We start from the raw sequence: 12206 nt of genomic DNA, 5'->3' as shown, positions 1-12206 counted from the left end.
AAAGAATAGTTAGAGCTATGAGATAAAGTGGCCAATTTCAAAGAAGTGGAAGTAGCAGCAAAAAGAGAGGCATTATAGAAGTTTGTCATAGATGTGGAAATCCTAAACATTTTATTAATGATTGTCCAATGCATAAAATAGAATATCAGGATTATCAAAACACTAGAGGTGACAAAGAAAGAAACAGGGACCAGGTCCTTGTAAAATAAAAAAGATAGGCTACAACTGATTTTAAAGTTAAACAAGCTTTAGCTGGTTGGGGTGACTCCTCCAGTAAATCTGATAAAGCTGAGAAGTCTATAGATATTTCCATGTTTGTTATAGAGGATAAGAAAGTGACCATTGATTCCTTGGTTGCTTTATGGAAAACACTGAAGATGAAGAAGAAAATGAGGTAACATTTTTTATGACCTTAAAGAAAACTTGGACAACTATTCTGCTAGAAAGATAAAAGAGCTTGCAAATGTGCTGATTGACTTTATGTGTGAAATGACTGAGAAAACATTTTCTCTAGAAGAAAAGGTTGAAAGTCAAGAGCTTGAGTTAATTTCTCTAACTCTCCAAATATCTGAAACTGAAGAGCAGGTTACCAAGTTAGAATTTGAAAATAGGAATTTAGTGAGTCAACTGGAGAAAAGAGATGATTCTTGTGACAATGAAAAATATAATGCTATAAAATAAAAAATAGAAGATCAGGAGCTTGAGTTGACAGCTTTGATTCTCAAGATATTAAAAACTGAGAATGGGTTGGTAAGCTGAAAATTAAAATTATAAGTTTGGTAAGTCAACTGGAGAAAGTAGATGTTTCTGAGAGTAATAGAAAGAAAGAATCTTTAAAGTTTCAGGTTAAGCTTAAAGAAAAATAGGAGGATTCTCAAAGGCTTCTCATGACTGCACCTTAGAAGAAAAAGGAGTTAGAGAGGGAAATGGTCCGTCTGAGGGATGAACTTAAAAAATCTCTACGATGGACTGCATCCTCTCAGATTCTTTCTAACTTGACCAATCAAGAAGTTAATGATAGTAAAGGTCTGGGGTATTAGTACAAAATTTCTGGGTCACAAGGTAATGTTGTTCAAGATGTCTATAAACCCTTGTACACTCACTGTGGAAGAGATAGACACCTGAAGGAACACTATCAAAGTTGGAATAGAGCAAGAATGTTCAATGATAGATATATCTAGTAAGAGTATTCCTATCCAAAGAATTTTATGTCCTTGAAAAGAATGAAGAAAAAATCTCTACCTAGATGCACCGAGAAGGATTTGATCACTCCATTGTCCTACTACTAGGAACTCAGAATCAAGTGGGTTCCTAAATCTGATAAGTGATCATGGTTTGAGGTATGAGGAAGAGAATTATAGTCAGGAATGATCATTAAAGATGATTAGTCAAAAAGCTCAATGTTGAAAGGTTTGACTATTTACTCTGTCTCAATACACTTTAAGATGGAAGTGTCTCAGGTGAAATAATTGATTTCAAAGCACCTGATCTTTGGCAGAATATAGCTGAAAATCTCCATGACAAGAAAGAAAACTATGTGATTTGAAGAAAGAAGGTTGATGATGCTGAAGATTATGAGAAAAGGTTGAAAGATACAGATGAGAATAGTAAAGATGCAAAATATTTGTGACTCATTCCAGCTCAAGACTAAGAATAATTAGTAGGGGTCATGATAAAACTCTCAAGGACCTAGTCCCTAAGAAATTCTTCTCAGGTGATGAAGCTTCAGCCTCGTGAATAAAGTCAAGTCTAATACCTAGTCTTTATAGCTATTTCAGAATAAGTCATGGTATAAAGTGGCATGTCAAAACTAACAAGCTAATGATAGGATTGATCAAATTAGCCTGAACTATTATCAAGTGAATCGGTGTCTCCTTACAAAGTTGGCTATGTTCAGGAGGAAAAAATCCTTGGTAAATTAGGTACTTGTTGGTCTAACTCAGTAACATATCTTTGCAGGTATACACCCATGGAAACAACTTTGGAGGTGGACAAATGTGACAACCACAAAGTTAAAGATTCATACAAACTAAAGAGGGACGTGGTCCTATCTCTTAGGTTAGTATCTTGTATGTACAAATTTTATGTGTTCTATCCAGAAAAAGTCACGTCCTCTCTTTCCTTGTGTCAGAAACAGATTGTCCTATTCTAAAAAGGAAGGTGAGTCACCTAAAATTTGAAATTGATCATATTCTGTTCCCACAAGAAAACCCTTCCTGGTGCTCATTATTACTCAAATCTTGTTGCACCTACTCCTTCCCATCAAAAAGAAAATCCTAATGTCAAATAGCCTTCTATGGAAAGAACCTTATTGATGGTTGTAGCTCTCCCATTTTCAAGTCCTTCAAAGGATTCTGATCTTAGCATAGTTAAAAATCTCTTCCCAAACCTTCCTGAAAAACATCCTTCTATTCTTAATCTTCCAACGCCTAACTCCTTCATCACTCAACCTGTTGATGAAGAATTATCCTTGAATTCTCAAAACTGTTCTGATAAAATTGTAATGAATGAAACTTGGGTTTCTGAAAACCTCATTTTGTTTTCAAATAGCCTAAGAAAGAGCATAGTTGATCACAAGAAAATCAATGTCAGTAAAACACCAAGAGTTTTTGGAAAATGGTTTGGAAGTTCTACTAAAAAGCTGCTAACACTTGAGGGACCTGGTCCTAAGAAAAGGAAAGTAAGTGAAAAAGAATATGTGATCACTTATACTAGAAGAAAGAATGGGGAGAACAGTAAGATGGTATCCAAGGAAGTTAAAACATGTTCTTAAAAAGTCAAAAGACGTTAATTGGAAGGATCTTTTATTCAAATATGCTAATAGAACCTGGTATGGTAGATTAGTTGAGTTGGTTAAACATTAATATTGGATGCATCTTATGGAAGGTCCTATTCCCACTATTTTTAATGAGATCGTCTAAGAATTCTATTTCACTTTGAAATTCTCAAAAGATGGGTTGAATCTAACTGCATAGGTCTAAGAAAAGAAAATAAAGCTGAATGAGGAAATATTGGGAAGAATTTTAGAAGTTCCTATATATAGTGTGAGAATTATCTCAAGCAACTGGCTTCAATAGAATTCTTAGCTAATGCATCAAAGTTCAAAGGAAAATTTGTGGCTGTAGTGAATAGGAAATCACTCAAGAGTGAGTTTTAATTGGTCTTTGACTTTTTGAACAAAACGATTCTGCCTAGATCACAAAAGAAAAACATTGCGTCAACTACTGATTTGTATGTGATGGAATGCATTTGTAGCTTTGAATTCATTAATCTACCTGTTTTAACGCTGGAACACATTCACAAAGTGGTTCTTAGGAAAAATGAAAAATATGGCATGTCTTATGGTTATTAGTTAAACAAGGTATTTGACCAATTTGGTATTATCTGTGAAAATGAAATCCAAGGAACTATGTTACAAATGCTTGGCATGAAGACATTAGTCAAAATTAAATGTGTTAAATCAGGTAGCATTTCTCAGAAGGAGTTCAACAAGGAAATAGAGGAACTAAAGTTCCACCTGGCTACCAAGGATGAAGAAATTAGCAAGCTCTAGGTGACAATTCATCATCTCTCCAAAAGAAGCCCATATGACTCTAAAATGCACAAAACTGAGAATGCTGAACTGAAGAAGAGAGTGTCAATCTTAACTGATGAGGTCCTTAGCCTAAATACAGAGATAAGGCATCTCAACAACAACCTGACTCTACTCCTTCAAAATCTTTTTCCCAGTCCTTCACTTGTTAATCCTTATTGATTCATGTGGATTTTTTCCTTAGAACATTTAATTTATACACTTAATGAAACATGTCCTCTACTTATGAATGAATTTTTTCTTTGTGTGTTACATTTGTTATTATTAAATTGCAAAGTTATTCTTCAAGTTAGTGTTTTCCTAGTGGCCATGAGTGAACTAATTTGTGCTTAACTTACTCTTGATTTACTGTACTCACTTTTCAATAATGCCGAAAAAGGAAATACATACTGAGTTCATGTAGTAGGAACTAGGGACCAGGTGCAACTGATGCAGATGCCTATAATGAGTTGAGGTGCAGATTTGAATGACATACTAATTGGGAGAAGTAAGTGATGTGTTGAATAGATGAATGAAGGAAAGAATGTTGATAGAGGGAAGTATGCACATGCACTTAATGAAGGTGCATGATGACAGAGGAAAGAAATCAGAGTTTTTGTTGCAAATGACAACAAGGGACTAGGTTCCTGTGTTGCATGATGGTGGAAGCATGATGATAGGGGAAAAATTTATCTCCAGAGTGGTAATCACACTGATTAAATATGGAGGATGTGCTCAAAGTTGTATGGTTGGTCTTTCATCGTCAAAAAGGGGGAAAATTGCTATATGTAGTTTTGATGATGAACAACTAACTGCAAGGAACTAGGTCCCTGGATGTTCATAGTACAATACAGCTGGCACGCGTGTCTGCACAGCTTTGTCCTCTTGTGTAACAAACTTGCAGGTGCTACCTGTATTGAATAGGACACCTGGTCCAATAATATTTCAGCCCTAATTATCACTCATCTATAAAAGAAAAAAGATGTTTCTTCATCAAATAGTTTTTGCACAAATCTAAAGAGTGAAGAGAGGTAGCAAAAACTCTATTTCAAGATTGTTCATGTTCTTATCTTTGTAGTATGCTTAAAGAGTGAGTGAGTGCTTTTGAGTGTTGATTTGTAATCGAACTACTCATGCTATAAGAGTAGTGTTTTCTTTTGTTAATATAAGTGTTTAGGTAGAGTTTCTTAAGTTTGTTGATGGTTAGCGTTAACCAGTTTTTAAGGATCCTTGGTAGAGTTGCCAAGATGAGCTTGTAGTAGAGTTATTACAAGCAAAAAGAGCCTAGAGTTACACTGAAATCGAGTCTGTAATCAAAAGGCTAATTATAGTGGATTTCTTAGGTGTTTGTGAGGGCAAGCCGTGATTTTTCCTCCCTTGAGCATGGGGGTTTCCACATTAAATCTTGTCTGTTATTATTTTCCTGCACAACCTTTAATTTTCCTGAACTTTAGTGTTTGATTGCCAATGATTGACTTTGAGGAACTTGGTCCCTCACTGTGTGGTGCAACCCCCTACGATTCCAACAGTTGCTTTCCCATGTGGGGACACAACTTAATTCTTTAATCATATAATATACACATTAGTTATTACTATAAGTTTAGACCTAAAAAATAAAATCTTTCCTACGATCATGGATTTTGGGGAATTTTAAGCTCTTACTTTAAATGAAGGATCAGAGACATGGAATAAAGGAAATTTGAAAAGAAACATTGTTGAAGAGAAGCTAATCAACTCTACCAAACTAGTAGAATATCTAAAGGTGCTTGATCAGTTCAACTATTAGTAATTGGGTTGGCTCAGAAAACCACCTAGAGAATACTGCCAACACTAGTTCAAGAATTCTTTTTTGCCTATGCTGCCACGCAAAACAACATTAGAAATTCGAGAGAAATATCAAAGAAATAATAACCGCTTAATAGTGTGAGTGTCCAGTAAATATTTGTGGATATATTAGCTATTACCATCAGCAAGTTCTATTTTGGTGAGAATTATGTACACTTGATTACTGCACTAGATTATGAGCATAAAATATCAACCATGAACTCATAGCATGCCTAAGTGGCATCCACGATCACTCAAGAAGAACCAACATGGTGGAAGAACCATAGTGCCAAGCTATACAAAAGTGGGAAGAGAAATAAATGAATAATATACTCCAAGATCTAGAACCATTTATGAAATAGTCCATTAAGAATACTTTGGCCTCAGTGCACGTATTGTTAGCAAGTTTGGCATGCCCAAATTAATAGTTTGAAAATATGAGTGACTGAGAGGGTAAGGTACGAACCACCTTCACAGATGATAGGACTTCATATTGAGATTAAAAAATCAAGGTTTATATTCATAAGTTGCAGTCCCGGTTAATTCCCATATTTGGGGATTCCACAATGCTTTTATAAAAGAATGTACCAAAAGATTTGCCTCTTTTGACTTCTTAGTAATCTTTTCCATGAGACTTGGGGATTCGTAATAGACACAACAAGGACCAACAGATGAAACATATTAATAAGAATAAAGAGGAAATGAGTCAAATAAAGTTGCATTATGGATGTCCCAAACGGAATCTTTTAGACCTAAGGATATAGGTATTCATCTAGTATGACACCAAAAAGTGAGCCACAAATAGGAGACCATGACCTAGTAGGTGAGTCTCATACTTTGGTTAAAACCCTAATAGCCACTACCACAGATATCTTTGCTGCTACCCGTGCTCAAATGCTAGAGCCAAGCTCTTAGGGCACAATATGTAAATGTCCACTACCCCTTGTATAGTTAATTTTTATGCATTTGGGATAATGCACGACTTTTTGGTTGGGGTAGGGATATTTTTTTATTAAGTTGAACAAATAAAGGATGACTTGATCCACGAGACTTCCTTTACGGTGCATCGTCTTTGTGCTAACCAACTCTCCGATTTACACCCCTTTTGCTTTGAAGTCACTCATGTCAGTATGCTTAGCCCATAAACATCATTGATTTGTCTAGCCCCAACTTTCACCGACTTTCCTCAAATCTTTACAGTCACATTGAGTGGGTCCGAAAAAGAGACTTCATCGATGTTTGCATAAAATTCACGAACCCATTGCTCATTTGCAATGCATGGATCCGGGGTGAAGTACCGCCACCCTATGGCGTCAAGTTTGTAATATAGTGCCCAATAGTTTCTCCGGCATATTTTTCAAGCAAATTCCTCTCTTCGATAGTATCTTTGTCCTCAAAAGATCCTTGTAGTAAAGAATGTGGCACTCGGGTTCCATGAATCGGATGTGATCATACTTATCCATGATGTTGTCCTGAATGCACTAAGCACACATATATCTTTCGATGGTATTTTAAGCATGCAAACTGTGCTATATTGATCACTAGAGTTCATTGGACTAGGTGCTTAACTAAAAATTAGAAATGTAGGATTTTTGACATGGCAGGAAGTTGTCCTCAGTTACAGCGATCACGAGTCAGGACCGCGTTCGCGTTACCGCGATCGCATTCTATAACTGTGGTCGCACTACCTGAGTCTGGTTCCATGTCAGCTCTGCATGTTCAGATTTCTTCCAAATTTAGGATACTAGTATGTTCTACAATATGGAAACATATGAAGATCATTGGAACAATGCTAATAAGTGTGTGAATGCCCTTTAGAAAGCAAGTATTAATATTGAAAGTTTATTTGAGCATTTTAACAAACATTTGGTGTGCAGATCTCATTCGTCTACCTATTTTACACATCGTTGGGTACTCATGATTTCCCCACGTGTATGCACACCTTAATCAAACAACCAATATCACACCAATACCAAATATAACAACATGGAAAGCATAACAATTAAAATTTTAGGACCTTCTTAATCATGTATTCTATGGCCTAGTTTCATAAGTAAAGGCATGGATTCATGTCACTTACTAGAGTTATGATGCAACAGGATGCAAGAATGTTATTTGAGAGTTCACAAACTTAGCCAGAAATTATCCCAAATTAGAGAGTACAATATTGAAAGAGAGTGTAAGGGAAATGAGGGAATCTAGGGGTTAAATGCCAGGTCAAGGGACTGAGATTGCGGACACCCATGTGACCGCGATCATGCTTGGGGACTGTGATCACGGTAATCGAGAATAATTCTACTCCCTTATTTTCCCCTATTCAGCATTTTACTCAATTTTGACATATTTCTCCCCTGTTCAGCTTATCCAATGAGCTCCATAGTTCCATAAATGCATGGGTTATTCATATGTAAAATATAACATCTACCCTATAAAAATATAACAAAAAAGGGTCCGAGCTACTCTCTTGGCATTTGTGGTTTACCTTCCACTTAGCATCTTAGTTATTGTCGTGGCACGACATCTTCCTTCATTCATTTCCAAGGGGGTCCTTGAACTCCTTTTCATTAATCTTCTCATTTTTAACATCCACCACGGATACTACTTGTAACTCCACGGTTTGCTTCTTTGACTTGCAAATTTTAAAAGAGACCTCATCCCCTTGCACTCTAAAATTTATCTTCCCCAGCTCTATATTGACAATGGCTCTCCCAGTAACTAAGAAAGGACGACTAATACCACAAAATCCTCCGGGAGATGAACTTGTCCACTTTCACAAGGACGTCAAACAATATACCCACCGGCCATTTTATAGACCGGTCTTCCATTAAGAGTCGCATAGAGTTGGCGTCGGGGTATGTAGACCAAGTTTCTTGTATATGACAAAAGGCATTAAGTTGATGCTCGCACCAAGGTCACATAGAGCTTTTGCAAATTCATGCGTCCCAATTGTTAAATGAATAGTGAATGCTCCGGGCTCATCTTTCTTTTCTGCAACCTTGCTATCCATGATAGTGCTACATCCATAAGTGACCTTAATAGTATCTTCTTCAATAAGTTTCTTCTTGGACATCAACTTTTTTATCAACTTAGCGTATACCAGTACCTCTTGGATAACTTTAAGCAATGGGATGTTTATCGATAGGTTGCTAAGTTTGGCTATGAGCTTCCTCAATTTTTCATTTTTCTCTTTTTAATGAAAACGTTGAGGAAATGGTGGAGGAACTTGGATGGTTGGTCTTTCTTCAATTTGTGTCCTTTTAACTTCAACTACCTCCTCATCGCTTTCATTGGCCTCTTTCTCATTATTTGCCTCTTTTCTTTGTGGCGTTAGCTCCTTTGGTTTGGCCTTGGGCATATTCTCACTCACGTATTCTCAAAAAGGTTCCTCAAGTGATCTTCCACTCCTTATCATAATTGCTAGGACTTGGGCATCATTCTTTAGGTTAGTAATTATGTCACTTGGAAGTCCACCTCTAGGTCTAGAATTTAATTGCATAGATATTTTCCCCACTTGGGTCTCTAATTGCTTGATAGAGGTGGAGTGAGACACCACCATTTAAGAAAGTTGGGAGAAATCACCCTTCGACTCATGGACCATCTTATTTATGTCTTCTACTCTATTCAAGATCCCTGCTAAAATATTTTCGATCTTGAACTTTTCGGGGTCAATGACACTAGATTCCTTGGCTTTATCTCAATAATGAGGAGGGACATAATGGTTATAGTCATGTTCACGATCTCTCCAATCTTGATTCTGCTCACGATCCATCCAACCTTGGTTCCTACCTTGCCTTTGATAGGCGGGGCAGGAAACCCCCGAGTAGTTTGCCAAGAATAGAATTTCCTCATGCTACTTCTTTGCCTCTTCATCATCTTCATAAGATTTTGATGCTACGGTGTTTACCGCTTTCGCGGGTGCACCCATAACATGCTTCGTCAAGAGCTCAAGTTGGGTCATCATTTTGGCCATGTTCTCCTCATTTTCTTCTTCTTGTTTTCTTTTTTCATTTGCCACCACAGAGGTAATAGAAGGAGTTTTGGAAACTTTGGTATCTCGATATGCCAACCCCAATTTTGTTTTGATACTTATCCTATCAATCAGAAGGCTGCAAGATGATGCAATCTCACTATAGAGCCGCCCGCCGCATTATATACCACCTTTTTGTTCAATAGATCAAGAGCCCTATAAAAATCTTGAGGAATATATTTTCTGGGACCTTATGATTTGGGCATTGGGCTAACTTTTTAGTAAACCTCTCCCAAGCTTCAAATAACAGTTCTTCATTCATTTGCTGGAATTTTAGAATCTTATCCCATTTTTGAAGCATTTTTTATGGTGGAGAGTATCTATCAAGAAACACCGTGGTAAGATCTTCCCATTATGTAATTGAGCCGGGTGGAAATGAGCGAAACCATAAAACTACCTCACCCATTAGTGAGAATGGGAAAAGTCAAAGCTGGATGGATTCTTGTGTAATATGTGCTATGTTAAATGGCGTACAAACTTCCACAAAGCTCTTCATATAGACATTCGGGCCCTCATATGCTTGACCCCCATACAACCCTTTTATTTGCAATATGTGAAGCATAACGCTAGTCACATGAAATACTCTATTCTCGTTGGTTGGATGCGAATTGCACTTGTCTGTCCCACTTTATTTAATTGTCCTTCATTATCAAGAGGGGCATCTAAGGGGCCCATATTTCTTGTGTTATCGTCATTGCTCCGTTTACACTTTGGTCACCTACAAAAGATTCAAAAACGACAAATAAACTAAATAACACTACTCCAGGTATTCCCAAGTAAGAATGACATCACACAAGTGAAATCTATATTCCACTCCCCGGCAATGGCGCCATATTGATAATGCTTAACTCACTCTCATAATTGAATGGTGAGGCATTCGTTGTCAAGTAACCCAATTTGAATTAGGTTCGAATCTCAAGGAGCGAATTATAGACTTCAAACACTATGGGTTCTAAAATTACTACGAGATTACCGGGGATTCTAACAAAAATGACATATAAAATAAAATGGGGGGATTTGTTTGGAATTTTTTTGGACAATCTTTAGCAAATGTTCAAGAGATAACACTTTTGTTTTAAGCAACAATGTTGGGAGAAATCTTGGGATTATGTCTACCTAAAGGTAAAAGCATATGGGTTAATGATGGTCATGAAATTTAGTTGTTAACTAAATGATAGGCTAGGTCGAAAGTCATTGTGGTCAATCTTTTGATAAAACCATAATGATTTCACCCATTGGCTCTTTCGAGAACCTAACAAGTATGAAATTCGTAATCACCTAAAACCTCAATCAAGCATCTCTATTTCTAGGATGATGCTCTTGACATGATTTTCTCTCCTAATACACTTATTTCTAAGATTGCAAAAAGGAGCAAACCATAGACTTAATTGTCCCGCATTGCCTTGTCACCCTATAACCCTCTTTTAAGGATGTATGGGTTACCTTATATTTACTTTCATCCCTTTTTTGAGAATGATAAAGGGTTTATAGAGTTTGAGGTTCTCACCCATCAAACCCATTTGGAGATTTGGGGCTTTCACCCATCAAATTCCAACTCATAAGCTCAAGCAATGGTGAAATCCTTGCTCAACAACTAACAATCATGCAAACACAAAATACCCACACACAAATTACACTCTAGTTCAACATAATGCCAAGACTAAATTACTTAGCTACTCATGAAGAAAGTAAAGAGAGATATACCATAAAGATTATCCAAAGCATTTATTCTTTACAAAAATCCTAAGAAATTTAGCCTCCAAAGTTAATTACACACTTGCCCAATTAGGGTTTCAAGTCTAGAATTCAAAGATATCTTATGAGGTAAGCAATGCCCAAAGGAAAAATGGTTTTTTCTTATATATTTTTTGGGATTCATCTAAGTGCTTTTACAAATCTACCCCTGGGCATATTCCCGCTGAACTATGATTGCACATGTCTGTCCATGACTACATCGATGCACCGCAGTTGTGTGCTGTGATTGCATTGTACTGACCGTCTTGACTAACCGCAATAGCAGATTGAGGACTGGGGTCACGGTAACTAAGGTTGATGTAGTATAGGTCTTCAGTTGTACTCCTTTTTGCTCCCTTTTTATTATTTTTAGCTCCGATCCATATCTTTTGATCTCCTCAACTCTATGCCTACACAGAGTGGATATTAGTGTATTTACTCTTGAATATGTCTCAGTATTCATTCAAAATAAGGTAATGTACACGAATGTTGAGTGAGAATAAGTGGTAAAATCACCACTCATCAATTCCCATTTATTATCCTTCAAAAATATTTTTATATCAATCTATGGATTACAAGTCACCATATCTTATTGTAGAGAATGTTAAGGACCCAACCTTTTCCAGTTATCATACTAAAATATAAAATAATCTACCTTAGGTTTACATTATAAATACTTCTCTATGTAGTCCTTATTCTGCAAAATAAATTTCCATTGGTGAGCGCCTCTTTTATAGTGAAGTAGAGTTAGGATATGGATTTTACAGTACTTACTCTACAAATAATTAGCCCATATTGTATTCTGAGGTTTGAACCTCCACCAGAGGTTAGCATACATTACTTGTGAGATGTCAATCATAGATTTAAAATAATGTCCTCCTAAAAAAATTTTGCAAAATTTTTGTGTAAATCCTTGATTACATATTTAGGAAAAACTACTGGTAACACCCCATATTTTGGTCCCTGAAAATTTATGAGTTTTTGAACTCATTTCTCTGACTATGACTTAACCTATAAGTCATAACATGCCATTATGGGTCATAGGACCCC

The sequence above is a fragment of the Capsicum annuum genome, chromosome 7 (assembly GCF_002878395.1).
Source record: "Capsicum annuum cultivar UCD-10X-F1 chromosome 7, UCD10Xv1.1, whole genome shotgun sequence".
Taxonomy (NCBI): domain Eukaryota; kingdom Viridiplantae; phylum Streptophyta; class Magnoliopsida; order Solanales; family Solanaceae; genus Capsicum; species Capsicum annuum.
The sequence above is the reverse complement of the archived record's forward strand: the minus strand, read 5'-3'. Positions refer to the sequence as shown.